Below are 12,747 nucleotides of genomic sequence, written 5' to 3' on the forward strand. Positions count from 1 at the left end.
AATTTAATAGACCGTTTAAATTCCTAGTTGATGGTGATTACAGAGCAAGCAGTATTTCTTTAAATGGCTGCTAGACAGAACTTAATCCAATTTAGGTAATCACGAACCTTTGCTTTTTTTTTTCCCCCTCTTTCTCTCTCTCTCCTCTAAATGAAATCCAAGGATTGACCTACAAAGGCCATCAACTGGCAAAGCATAAGAAAAGAATATTTAAAGAGAGAGACTGGGCGACTGTTACCTCAAAGACCAAGTCCAATTAAAATGGAAACAGGGCTCACGGGGTCCCTAACGTATATCGACTATAACCTGGGGTTTCTAACCAGGCCTCTTGGCGACAGAAGCCATGCCGAGGGAGGTGGCGGGACTTCCTGCCCCGTTTTCCCCTCTCGGCACCTTGTCAAGCAGGCCAGTAGCCAGGTCTTGCCCAGCAGTGTGACAGCCAACCCCTGCCAGACTGATGCCAGCAATTCTTATATTCACAGTACCTTCTGGGCCTCTCTTCTTCTTCCACGGGATAACTACTGTCAGAATTATCCAGACTGGCCCTTTCGTTCCTCCACTGTCCACCCAGCTCCTGTGCCCACACTGCTCTGATCCAGAAACTTCCTGAAACGTCCATGTGAACAACTAGGACCTTCTTGAGTACTTGGGACCCTGCGTTTTTCATGGAAGGCCTTGGAGGGTAGATATCAAAATGTACTAAAAAGAACAAGGGGCTTTAGTTAATAGCTGTGTGACATCAAGAAAGTAATTAACCACTCGGAGCCTTCGTTTTCACATCTTAAGATAGAGAAAAGAGTATCTACCAGCTCAGTTGTTGGGAGGTTCAAATAACATTACCATGGCTGGACCTGGCTCACAGTAATTGCCCAGTAAATAAGTTGGCTCGTTTAACTGTACAAGTTTCAAGGTAAACTTTGGATCTCCAGCCCCTGACAAAAGCACAAATTAACTCATGTTCACCCCTGATGCCCCATCATTGCTTTGCATCATCTATGCTCCCAGCCTCCTTCTTAGCTCCAAAGGGGCATCTTCCCTCGTTAAACTGTAGCTTCTGCTTATCAGGGTACCACTGCCTCTGTTCCAAAATTACTAACCTCATACCCCATACAAAGCCCACGAAATATTTCATTCCCAGCTTTCAGCAACTGAAATATTAATTCACGCTGACTTGTTCACAAACGATACTTTCTATAAGCGTTGCTTTTAGCAAGCATTTACATTTGGCATACACAGAGGCAACTCTAGGGAACAAACTTTCAATGATGAACGCTAAATACAGTAGGCATCTTTCATAGGGCCTCACACTCTGTTTCTCAAATCAATTCTGCATTGGTCTAGCTCTGCAAAAAAAAAAGGGGGGGGTATGAAAAAGGCTGCAATTCAAGAAAGATTTCATATATTTTACCTTGTACAAGGGCAATACAAAAAGAATTAGCACATGGGTCTATACACATGCATATATAGAAATTCCCTAGGATAGAGAAATCATTAAGAAATCCACAAAGTCCTTACTGATTTCACTCTTCTACAGATGAATGGTTTAAATGTTGCACACACATTGTCAATGAACAAACTGAAGATTATGACATCAGCTCCGGACTACCAGCGTGAAACTTTCAGATAGCAGCGTAATAGTTTTGTAAAGACAAGACTAAGATTATTTTTTTCAGTTATTGAGCCACTCTGTGATATTATGTGACATTTAAAAAAAGAAAAGAAAAAAGCCACCGAGGTAATCAACTATAAGATCATCTAATTAACAACTGAGGCCCTGAAAGGAAAGACATCTCCAGAACAGGCTGGCCCTACAAGGCTGGAATAAAAGATCTGGAAACCACTCTCAGCTGCACCCCTGTGTGTGTGACTTGGGACAAATGACTAAAGTTCTCTAAGCCTCAGTGGGCTTATCTATGCAATGGAGATATGACAGTACCTATCTCATCATTGTCTTGGTGCAGATTATATAATATTATCAAAGTATCTTAGTACAAAATTTAAGACATGTTAGGACCTCAAAGGTGCTTGCTCGCTCCCCTTTTGTTAAATAAAGGGAACATTTTTGTAATGTTCAGACACAGACCATTATTAAAATTTCACCCATTGAACTGAATATACATCTATGACCCTCTGGATCTGAAAGAAATGTGGTCTCCTCATTGAGAAATAAGCTTATCTAAACTAAGCCCTTGAGAAATCACCCAGTCAAGCTTATTGCTAATGCCTTTCTTTTGTACACTACTCATGGTTCTGGCTGTTAGAAGCATCAAGGACAATGGTTGGGGTGGAAAAAAATCAATCGAAGACGACTTTGTGGATTGACCAAGCATTGTTTGCATTATCTGCTATATTCTACAAAAACACTCTGGGGGCTTCCCAGGTGGCGCAGTGGTTGAGACTCCGCCTGCCAATGCAGGGGACATGTGTTCGATCTCTGCTCCAGGAAGATCCCACGTGCTGTGGAGCAACTAAGCCCCTGCGCCACAACTCTTCAGCCTGCGCTTTAGAGCCCTTGAGCCACAACTGTTGAGCTTATGTGCTGCAGCTACTGAAGCCCACGCACCTAGAGCCCATGCTCCGCAACAAGAGAAGCCACGGCAATGAGGAGCCCGCGCACCACAACGCAGAGTAGCCCCCACTCACTGCAACTAAAAAGAAAGCCCATGCACAGCAAAAAAAAAAAACAAAAACACTCTGAACACCACCCTTGGTCAGGTTCTTGGGCTCAATACAACCAGAGAAGACGGGGTCAGCCAGGTTCTACAGAGGCGAGTGCTGCGCTTTTCTCAGTCATGCTAGGAACCTCACCAGGGGCTAAATCTAAAATGTGGCTAAATTAGTTTCTGCAAGTCCCACCTCTCCTCCTGACCCACTTGCTGCTTCTGGTTGTCAGCAACAGTGCCTTCCGCCCGAGAGCAATTTACCAGAGCACAGCACCGTGACATTCTGCAGCACGCAGGCCGGTGAAATGTCATGACTGCACCCATGGTGGTCAGGATCACTAAAGGGAAGTAAAAAGGGCAATCTCTGAGGCTTGATCAGCGAGCACCCTTTGGTGGGGGAGGGGGGCGAGGGATGGAGACAATCTGGAGTTGGTGTCCTTGACTGCTCTGGTCCTTTGCAGTGGGTGATTTGGATTTGCCCTATCGCCTGGGCAACAGGTCCAGAACTCTGCCCCAGCAGGGATGCCCGGAGACTCCAGCCCAGAGCTTTTTCCAAGCGGGTCTTTGGAGCAGACCTGCCGCTGAGCCGCCTCGCGTGAGCCTTCCGTCTTCTGGGGCGCATCGCAGTAATTGAAACCTTGCATACCGCAGACTGCAGTGGTGTCTATAAATATTCACCGCCTTACTGCTGACAAACAAAACGCGGGCTGCCGGCACCGCGGGGGAAGAGGCGGTGGCATGTGACCAAAGGCAGGGGAATGAGTAGCACAGGGGGAAAACCCTGCTGCCAACTAAGGCGAAACCCCAGAGCCGATTCCTGAAGCACGGTTTGCAAGCACACAACCTCGTCTGATCCCGGGCGGCTGTCCCTTCGGAAAGGGGGGGAAGGCTGGGGACAAGAGGGTGCGAGGGGCAGGCGCGGGGGTTCCAGAGCGCCCCCGGTGCGCGCAGTGAGCTCTTTGTGCGCGCACAGTAGGCGCGCAGGGGAAACCTCTCCAAAAGGAGGTCGGGCGGGAAAGATGAAGAGGAAAAGGGATGCCGCCTGCGAGGAGAGCCGCCGGCCCCGCCGGGTGTCCGCAGGCTGCGCCCGGGCCCGCCCCAGTCTGCGGAGCACGCACGTCCAGCGGCGCTCGGGACAAAGCGGCTCCCTTCTCTGGCCTCTCTTCCCACGCCTCTCTCCGGAAAAGGGGGATGGCAGGAAAAGATGGGGTGTTTTGGGGCGCCGAATTGCCCGCGCCCGAGTAGGGGCAGCTCTTTAGATTTGCCCCTCAAGCCAAAGAGAAGAACAAGAGAGACCCACAAGCAAACTTTCTTTTTCGATCTGCTGGCGCAGCCTGCGTCCCAGCATCGGCGGCGTCCCGCGTTCCACCCCACAGCGGTCCCTCGCCCACCCTAAGGCTCGGGCGCTGGGCGCATTGCCCCCCGACCCCCACGGCGGCCGCGAGCCCCGTCCACTACACCCGCCTGCAGCTACCGATCTGAGGATCCTGAACCACGCGGGGGCCCCCACCCGCTTGCCCCCAAATGTAACGCCGTCCCCAAGCGCCCTCCCCACGCCCCGCCGGATTGTGCCCGGTGTGCCCGGCGACTGAGTTCTCAGTCCTGTGCCACGCTGAGACTCCAGCCCCTCCCGAGTCACCTCGAGTCTCGCACACCCGCAGCTCGCCTCCGCCCCAGCCGCCGCGCGCCCAGGGAAAAGTTTCCGGTCTTCCCCAGAAAGTTTTCTCACCCGAGAGCAACGAGCGACCCGGATGGCTCTCGCCGCCCCGCTCTGCCCAGCTCCCTTCTCTCCCTCCTCTCCGGGCTCTGCCCTCCGCGGGGTCCCGTCCAGACTCAAGTCCTCCCCGGCGCGAGTCCACAGACGCGGCGGCAGCGGAGCTCCGGGAGCCGAGCTGGTGACACGTTTCCCTCCTCTCTCATCTTACGACCTCCTCCTCCTCCCCCTCCTCCTCCTCCTCCTCTTCCTCCTCCTCCTCCCACTTTTCCTGTCCTGTGCTCATCGCTTTAGTTTCTCTCCAACAGCCCCCATCCCACCCCCATCTCACCCCATCCCACTGCTCCTCCCCAGCAGCACCACTCACCCTGCTGGGAGGGGGGCGGGGAGAAGGGGGCAGAGGGCGCCTGCACTTAGGTCCAGTTCAACAGTTTCAGGAAATCCAGCGCGTTAACTTGAAAAGCTGGGGAGGATGCAACAGTTCATGGGAGCTTGGCGCTGCGTTTCCCTCACAGAAGACGAGACCCCCCACCCCACCTCCACTCCCACGAAGAGAAGCTCTACCAAGAAGCCAAGGGAGTGATTCTAGGGCGCACTAGAGGACTACAGCCTGGGACTCTTGTCGTTGCTTTAAGGAACAGTTCCCAGGCCGATTCCACGAGAAGTTGTTTTAAGTGCATTAATGAAAATATAATTCCAATGAAGTCTCTCCCTTAAATTTGCAAAACTCTTTTAAAGTTTCCCAGTTCTATTTCCAGCTGAAGGCTTAGTGAATTGGAGGGTCCTTCAGAGTTGGAAACAGCAGAAAACCAACCAATCCCCAAATTAAAAATAATGAAAAATTATTTTCAAAACTTTTTTTTTTTTTTTTGCAGGTGTTAAGAATTTGATGCAGCTGTTTTCAGGACTCACTGGCTTGCATAATTTCACCCTATGGCTGAGCAGGAAATACTTTACAAATGCTGCCCGTTCACACATCACACTTAGGCTTTGAAACCACAGTGACATTTGCTGAAAAAAAGATGTTTTTTTTATGTCAAAACTGAGAAAAAATAATTGTGTTTCTTTTGATGACTGTGACCTTACAAAACCTATGTGTAAGTGTTGCTGGTCAGCGTGTACCCAAAGGGGATTTCATGAAGCTCTGGGTGCCCTCCTTGTCCACTGAGATCGGATAAAGCTAAAGTATTTTCAACAAACCCCAGGAAGACGAAGAGACTTTAAATCTCATCCCAGGTATCACAGACAATGAAAAGGACTGGACAAAGCACGTGCCTGGGAAAGAAATGTTTGCGAGGGCAGTGGTCAACAAGGGGACTTGGGAGATGCATTCAAAAGCAGCTGCGTTGAGCGTTGGATAGCCGAAGCCTGGAGCCAGAAGGTCAAGGTTAGTCGACTACCATCTCTTACTAGTTGCAAATTACTTAACCACTATGCCTCAGTGTCCTCCTGTGAAAATGGGGATAAAAGCAGTAGCCATCCCCGGGTTGTTATGAGGATTTAATGAATTCAGACAGAGAAAGTGCTTTAGCATCTCTGCTGGGATTCAACAGACATTATCATTATTATTACTGTTATTCTCCTGCAGGTCTGGGAAGTGGAAAGGGAACCTTTGTTCAATGAGGCCTATCTATTCAGTCTATTTAAAGTTATAACTCACTCTTCCCTCCCAACCCCTCTCATTCAACTTTACCCTTTCTTTTCTCCATTGCATCCATCACCTTGCAACACTTTACGTGATTTACTTTTTAAAAAAATTTATTGTCTCTCCCACCACCTCCCGCTTCCCGGCTAGAACATCAGCTCTGCAAGAACATGGCTTTGTTCTGTTCATCAGTGTTTACTTAAGACCCTAGGAGAGTGCCTGGCAGATAGTATCTCCCCAGTAAATATCCTAGGAATAAATCCATGAATAGATTTCATTTAGCAAATATATGCTATGCTGATTGCCTGTAGTGGGTTGTGCTCTGTGCAATATGAAAAAACTTAATCACCAAGCCTATCCAAGGATAAAAGAGGCTCCCTCTGAAAGAAGTACACTCCCTGGTAAAGGGAAGTATTCACCACATAGGCAATGCCAGCTTGGTGGGGACGCCATAAAAGAATATTCAAGGATTGGAAGGGAGGTTTAAAGAGGTTAAAGTCTCTACTAACCCTAAGGGTTGCTACTTTTGTGAACAGAATTTTCTTAAAATAAGAAAGAGCCAACATTTTGGTGCAAATCAGAGCTTTGCGCTAAGGGCCATTAATACCAATATATTATACTTGTCACCACCCACATTTTTTACCAAAATTCTAACTAAATATCAATGGAACATTGCTTTTTCTTATTAAAAATTGAATTTTGTTAGAAGAAACCAATACAGATCATTTCTACTTAAACATTCATTTATGGAGGAGGAAATTCTAGTTCTTTATTAGATATATCAGGTACACAGCTTGCCATGGCCACAGCCCCTGAAATGGAAGTTGGTCCAATCAAGGTTCCTGCTGAAAGGGTAGGTCTTAGGCAGCCCTGATGGGCACTGACCCAAATGCAGCCAAACTCTGTGACAAACTCCTCTGAGAAACTCTGGCCTGAAAAGGTACACTGCACCAATCAGATTCCATGTCAGGAATGTGAAAACACACACCTGCACACACACACACATGCATACATGCATACACATGTACCTAGCATCCAGAACAAAAGCTGAAAGCTCATGACTTTATCTGAACTCTAGCTTCTAGAAACTGTCTATAGACTAACTAGATATATATTAGATGTACACTGTTTGAACCCCATGGTGTCAACATTTTCTAAATTACTTGCCAACATGTAAAAATCAGCCAACTTCATGCAAAAATATGCACTTTCATCTTGCCTTGAAAACTCTGGACGACCTGGTATCATGCATGGTGCGGCCCTGCACAGCCACCACTAGCTGGTGCAAGGGTGCTACTCTCTTGTTGAACAGGGCATGAACTTTCCAGTTTGCCACAATCCCAGCCACTGCCTACTCTCTGCTTCTCTTTTTCCCAGCCTTGTTCACCCACTTCCCTGCTACCCCGATGCAGCTAGAAAAGGGATGCTGGCATAGTCAGGACGGGCAGAGGTCTGAGTCAGCAGAAATTATGCAAGAGGATGGCATGGGTTCAAACCATTTTTCCCCTAACAAGAGAACCCATTTATCAACAAAACTTTGTATGGAATTGCAGAAGTTGAATACTACTGCGGTAAAGGAAGCTATGGGGTAGATATGGAGGCAAGTGGGCATTAAGACAGAGAGCAGCAGAGGCCCTCGCTGGGGCTGCCACGAGATCAAAGCCACCCTCCAGTTCTTGCTCTTCCAGAGGCCTGTTGTTTCTACTTTTCCTTTGTCCCCATGACAACGCCTGCCCCTCCCAACCTCATTACTCATTTCTACCCCACAAAGCCTCATCAGACCAAGTTCAGGAAGGGTTAGGTGGCTCGTCTAAAATTATACACAAGCAAAGAAGGACAGGGCAGGGACCCCTAATGCCGATTCCGGGCTCTTGTTCTATACTATACTCTCTCAGTCTGATTAACTGCTTTCATCACTAAATAATAATTACAATTGCTTCAATTTATAGAAGCATAGCACCTAGTAGCTTAAAGAGCTGGTATACAATAGGTATGAAATAAATGTCTGCTGAATTTAGGTGTTTAAGGCCTGATCTCCAGTTCAGACCTCCTTCCATGACACCTCAAGGTCTCATGTCATATCATAAAAGTATTCCAATGAAGAAAAAAATTATCATACCCTTCGGTAGGTTTTCTCCTCTTTATAGATAGAAAAATGGAGACCCAGAAAATCCAAGGTCCTTTGCTAATGCCTGCTACAGAGCTTGTGAGGTGCACAGATAGGTGCACAGGCAAATACAGTGGTAGACCACATAGTTTTTCAGGTCCTCGGAGCTCGGGTCATAAAATAAGTTAATGTAGTTACTCATGATAAAATGCCAATCTAGATATAGAATTTGCGTAAGCCCTCAGTATATAGCCACAGCACTGCACCATCCATAAAAACAGCACCATTTGAAAAATAAGCTCAGCATCTGATCTAACACCGGGGTGTAAAATCAGTGACCTTTGGTACAGCAGGAGGACTTAACACACAAATGAAAAATCTTGCCCTCCTCTGCCCTCTTTTTAACTTCCACAGTAAGAAAAATTGAGAACTAAAATTGAAGTTTGTGTTTTGGAAGAATTTTGGATGATCCAAAAAATTGGTTTTGTCCTTTTCATTATTTTCTTGATAGAAATGGGCTGTTTCTGATATGTTGGGTGTTTTTTTTTTTTTTTTGGCAGGGGCTTCTTTTGGTGTTGGGAAGTGCCTCTCCTTCATTCTAAAGGGGCTGGTATTTAATTCAATCTGGATGTATGTTGAGAATAACTTGAATGAGCAAATCTTAAAAGTGAAAAGAACTTTAGCAATCCGACATGAATTTTCCTCAGATAATCCAGATTTCAATTATTCCTTCCCACAATTCCAAGTCAATCAGTCAGCTGGTTGACAAATATTGAACAGTCACTTATTGGTGTCAGGACCTGGCGATGCCACTGTGAGCAAGAAAGACAAAGTCCCAGGACTTCCCTGGTGGTCCAGTGGTAAAGAATCCACCTTCCGATCCAGGGGATGCAGGATCGATCCCTGGTCAGGGAACTAAGATCCCACATGCCTTGGGGTAACTAAGCCCACCTGCCAACAACCACTGAGCCCTTGTGCCACAACGAAAGATCCCATATGCCTCAATGAAGATCCCACGTGCCACAGCTGAGACCCGACACAGCCGAAAAAAAAAATTAACTAATCAATTAAAAAATGCATTATGAAGAAAAGACAAAGTCCCTACCATCAAGAGGCAGAAAAAACAATAAACACGGAAACAAACACGCAGAGGTAATTTCACATAATTTCAGTTACTGGTCTGTGCTATGACAAGGATAACATGGGGTATTAGAGTGATTGGAGGGAAGAAGAGCAATGCTTTTCCTTGGTTATCATGGATGGGCTCTCAGAGAAGGTAGCTTTGGAGTTGAGATTTAAATGATAACAAGAGGCATCCGCAGGAACAGAAGAATGTTCCAAACAGAAGAAACGGCCAGTGTAGAGGCCTTGAGTCAAGAAGAAGCCTGGCAAGTTAGAGGGATAGAATCAAGGGCAATAGAAGGCCTAGTAAACAAGTCCATGAAATAGATGAGGGTCAGATCATATGGGAGCTGGTTAAGTCACAGTAAGAGCTGGGTCACAGTGGGAAGTTGTTGGAGGGTTTTAGGTAGGAAGTGATGTGATCTGATTTCTGTGTTAGCAAGATCCCTCTGGTTGATATGTGGTGGATATACTAGGTGAAGGGCAAGCGTGAGGGCTAGCAGTCCCTTTAAGGAGGTGGCCACAGTAAACCAAAGAAGTGATGATGCTTGGATTAGGTTTGAAGCAATAATGTTTGTAAAATATTATAGAACTAGAGATGATGGGACTTTCTGATGGGCTGAATGTATGAAGAAAAGACAAGCATCATAGATGATGCTTCCATTTTTTGTTTGAGCAATGCGATGGATAGTGGTACTATTTACTGAGATGGGAAGGACAGGGTGGAGAGTGAAGTTAGAAGGAGAATTAGTAATTCTGCTTTAGCCATGTTACATTTGACATGCCTGAAGTGAGAGCCAAGCAGAGATGTCAAAAAAACATTGGAATATATAAGATGGCATTGTGGGCTGCAGAGAGAAATTTGAGACCTCTTAGTGTATATGGATGGTACTGAAAACCAAGGGACCAGGTGTGATGCCTTGGAGAGTATGGATGGAGAAGAGAAGGCAGGAAGAATAGAGGAGTATAGTGGAAGAGGAAGAACCAGCAGAAGAATAGGAAGAAATGAGTTGCTAATGAGATGGGGAAATCCAAGGGAGTGTGATATAGAAGCTTCGAGAAGAAGATGTTCCAAGAAGGAAGGATTAAGTATGCCCAGTGCTGGCAAAAAGTCAGTTAAAATGAAAACAGAGAATTAATGTTTCTTTGACAAAATGTAGGTCATTGGTGACCTTCATAAGGGTCCTTTCAGGGGAGTGATATGGAAGGAAATTCCATCAGAGTGGGCCGTGGAGACAGGGAATACTAAAATCTCTTTCAAAGAGTTTTGCTATGAGGGGAGCAGAGAAATGCAGCTGTACCTGGAGGGTGCAGGGTCAAGAGATACTCTGTTGGTTTGATTGTCTGACATTATTTTTAAACACGTGATAAATAGCAAGGTATGTTTTAAAGGCTGACGAGAATTATCCAGTAGAGAGGGAAATGGATTTACATCCCTACACACATTTTGGTGGGAGAGGATAGGGAAATGAATGCTCTCATTGAACATATTCTCCAAACGTGGCACCATTTAAACATATTTTAAATGCAATAAATTAGCATGATAAGACTATGACGAAAAGATGTTAGAGGAAACAATGTAGAAGAAAGATACTGATGTGCACAGGTTCTCACATCAGAGCTTCTGCACTACACAACTGCAAAAAACATCAGTCACAAAGATGGCAGAGTAGGAGGACATGCGCTCACTCCCTCTTGCAAGAGCACTGGAATTACAACTAACTGCTGAACAATCATTGACAGAAAGACACTGGAACTCACCAAAAAAAACACCCCACATCCAGAGACAAAGGAGAAGCCACAATGAGACTGTAAGAGGGGCGCAATCATGTTAAAATCAAATCCCATACATGCTGGGTGGGTGACTCACAAGCTGAAGAACAGTTATACTGCAGAAGTCCACCCACTAAAGTGAGAGTTCTGAGCCCCACATCAGGCTTCCTAACCTGGGGGTCCAGCAACGGGAGGCGGAATCCCCAGAGAATCAGACTTTGAAAGCCAGCAGGATTTGATTGCAAGACCTCTACAGGACTAGGAGAAACGGAGACTCCACTCTTGGAGGGCACACACAAAAATTGTGCTCACCAGGACCCAGGGAGAAGGATCAGTGACCCCATAGGAGACTGAAACAGACCTACCTGCTGGTGTTGGAGGGTTGCCTGCAGAGGTGGGGGGCAGCTGTGGCTCACCAAGGAGACAGGGGCACTGGTGGCAGGAGTTCTGGGAGGTGCTCATTGGTGTGAGCCCTCTCAGAGTCTGCCATTAGCCCCACCAAAGAGCCTGTAAGCTCCAGTGCTAAGTAGCCTCAGGCCAAAAAGCCAACAAGGTGGGAACACAGCCCCACCCATTGACAGACAGGCAGATTAAAGTGTCACTGAGCTCCACCCACCAAATCAGATTAAAGTTTTACTGAGCTCCACCCACCCAGCCCAACCCACCATCAGTCCCTCTGATGAGGAAGCACCCACGAGCCTCCTAGATAGCTTCCTCCACAAGAGGGCAGACAGCAGTATCAAGCAGTATCAGCAGTATTTCCTCTTGTGGAACTGAAAACCACAGCCACAGAAAGATAGAGAAAATGAAAAGGCAAAAGATTTTGTACCAGATGAAGGGACAAGATAAAACGTCAGAAAAACAACTAAATGAAGAGGAGATAAGAACCCTTCCAGAAAAAGAATTCAGAATAATGATGGTGAAGATGATCCAGGACTTTGAAAAAAGACTGGATGCAAAGATCGAAAAGTTGCAAGAAAAGTTTACTAAAGACCTAGAAGAATTAAAGAACAAACAAACAGAGATATGCAACACAATAACTGAAATGAAAAATACACTAGAAGGAACAAATAGCCAATTAACTGAGGCAGAAGGGCAAATAAGTGAGCTGGAAGACAGAATGGTGATAATTATGGATGCATAAAAGAATAAAGAAAAAAGAATGAAAAGAACTGAAGACCCCCTAAGAGACCTCTGGGACAACGTTAAACGCACCAACATTCGCATTCTAGGGATCCCAGAAGGAGAAGAGAGAGAGAAAGGACCTGAGAAAATATTGGAAGAGATTATAGTTGAAAACTTCCCTAACATGGGAAAGGAAATAGCTACCCAAGTCCAGGAAGTGCAGAGAGTCCCAGGCAGGATAAATCCAAGGAGAAACACGCCAAGACACATAGTAGTCAAACTGACAAAAATTAAAGACAGAGAAATGTTATTAAAAGCAACAAGGGAAAAACGACAAATAACATACAAGGGAACTCCCATCAGGTTAACAGCTGATTTCTCAGCAGAAACTCTGCAAGCCAGAAGGGAGTGGCATGATATATTTCAAGTGATGAAAGGGAAGAACCTACAATCAAGAATACTCTACCCAGCAAGGATCTCATTCAGATTTGATGGAGAAATCAAAAGCTTTACAGACAAGCAACGACTAAGAGAATTCAGCACCACCAAACCAGCCCTACCACAAATGCTAAAGGAACTTCTCTAAGCAGGAAACATA

The 12,747-nt window shown here is 46.1% G+C and overlaps 1 protein-coding gene across 1 annotated transcript in view; it reads right to left on the reverse strand.

Moving 5' to 3' along the window:
* The window catches only part of PRR5L (proline rich 5 like), a 70,507-nt gene extending 65,941 nt beyond the window's left edge, over positions 1–4,566 (reverse strand). The window contains exon 1 of the mRNA XM_057695953.1: positions 4,393–4,566. The gene's annotated coding sequence lies outside the window, so the exon portion shown is untranslated. The remainder of the gene's footprint in view (positions 1–4,392) is intronic.
* Between the last annotated feature and the right edge of the window lie 8,181 nt (positions 4,567–12,747).

This window comes from Hippopotamus amphibius, chromosome 9 (genome assembly GCF_030028045.1).
Source record: "Hippopotamus amphibius kiboko isolate mHipAmp2 chromosome 9, mHipAmp2.hap2, whole genome shotgun sequence".
In the NCBI taxonomy this organism is placed as follows: domain Eukaryota; kingdom Metazoa; phylum Chordata; class Mammalia; order Artiodactyla; family Hippopotamidae; genus Hippopotamus; species Hippopotamus amphibius.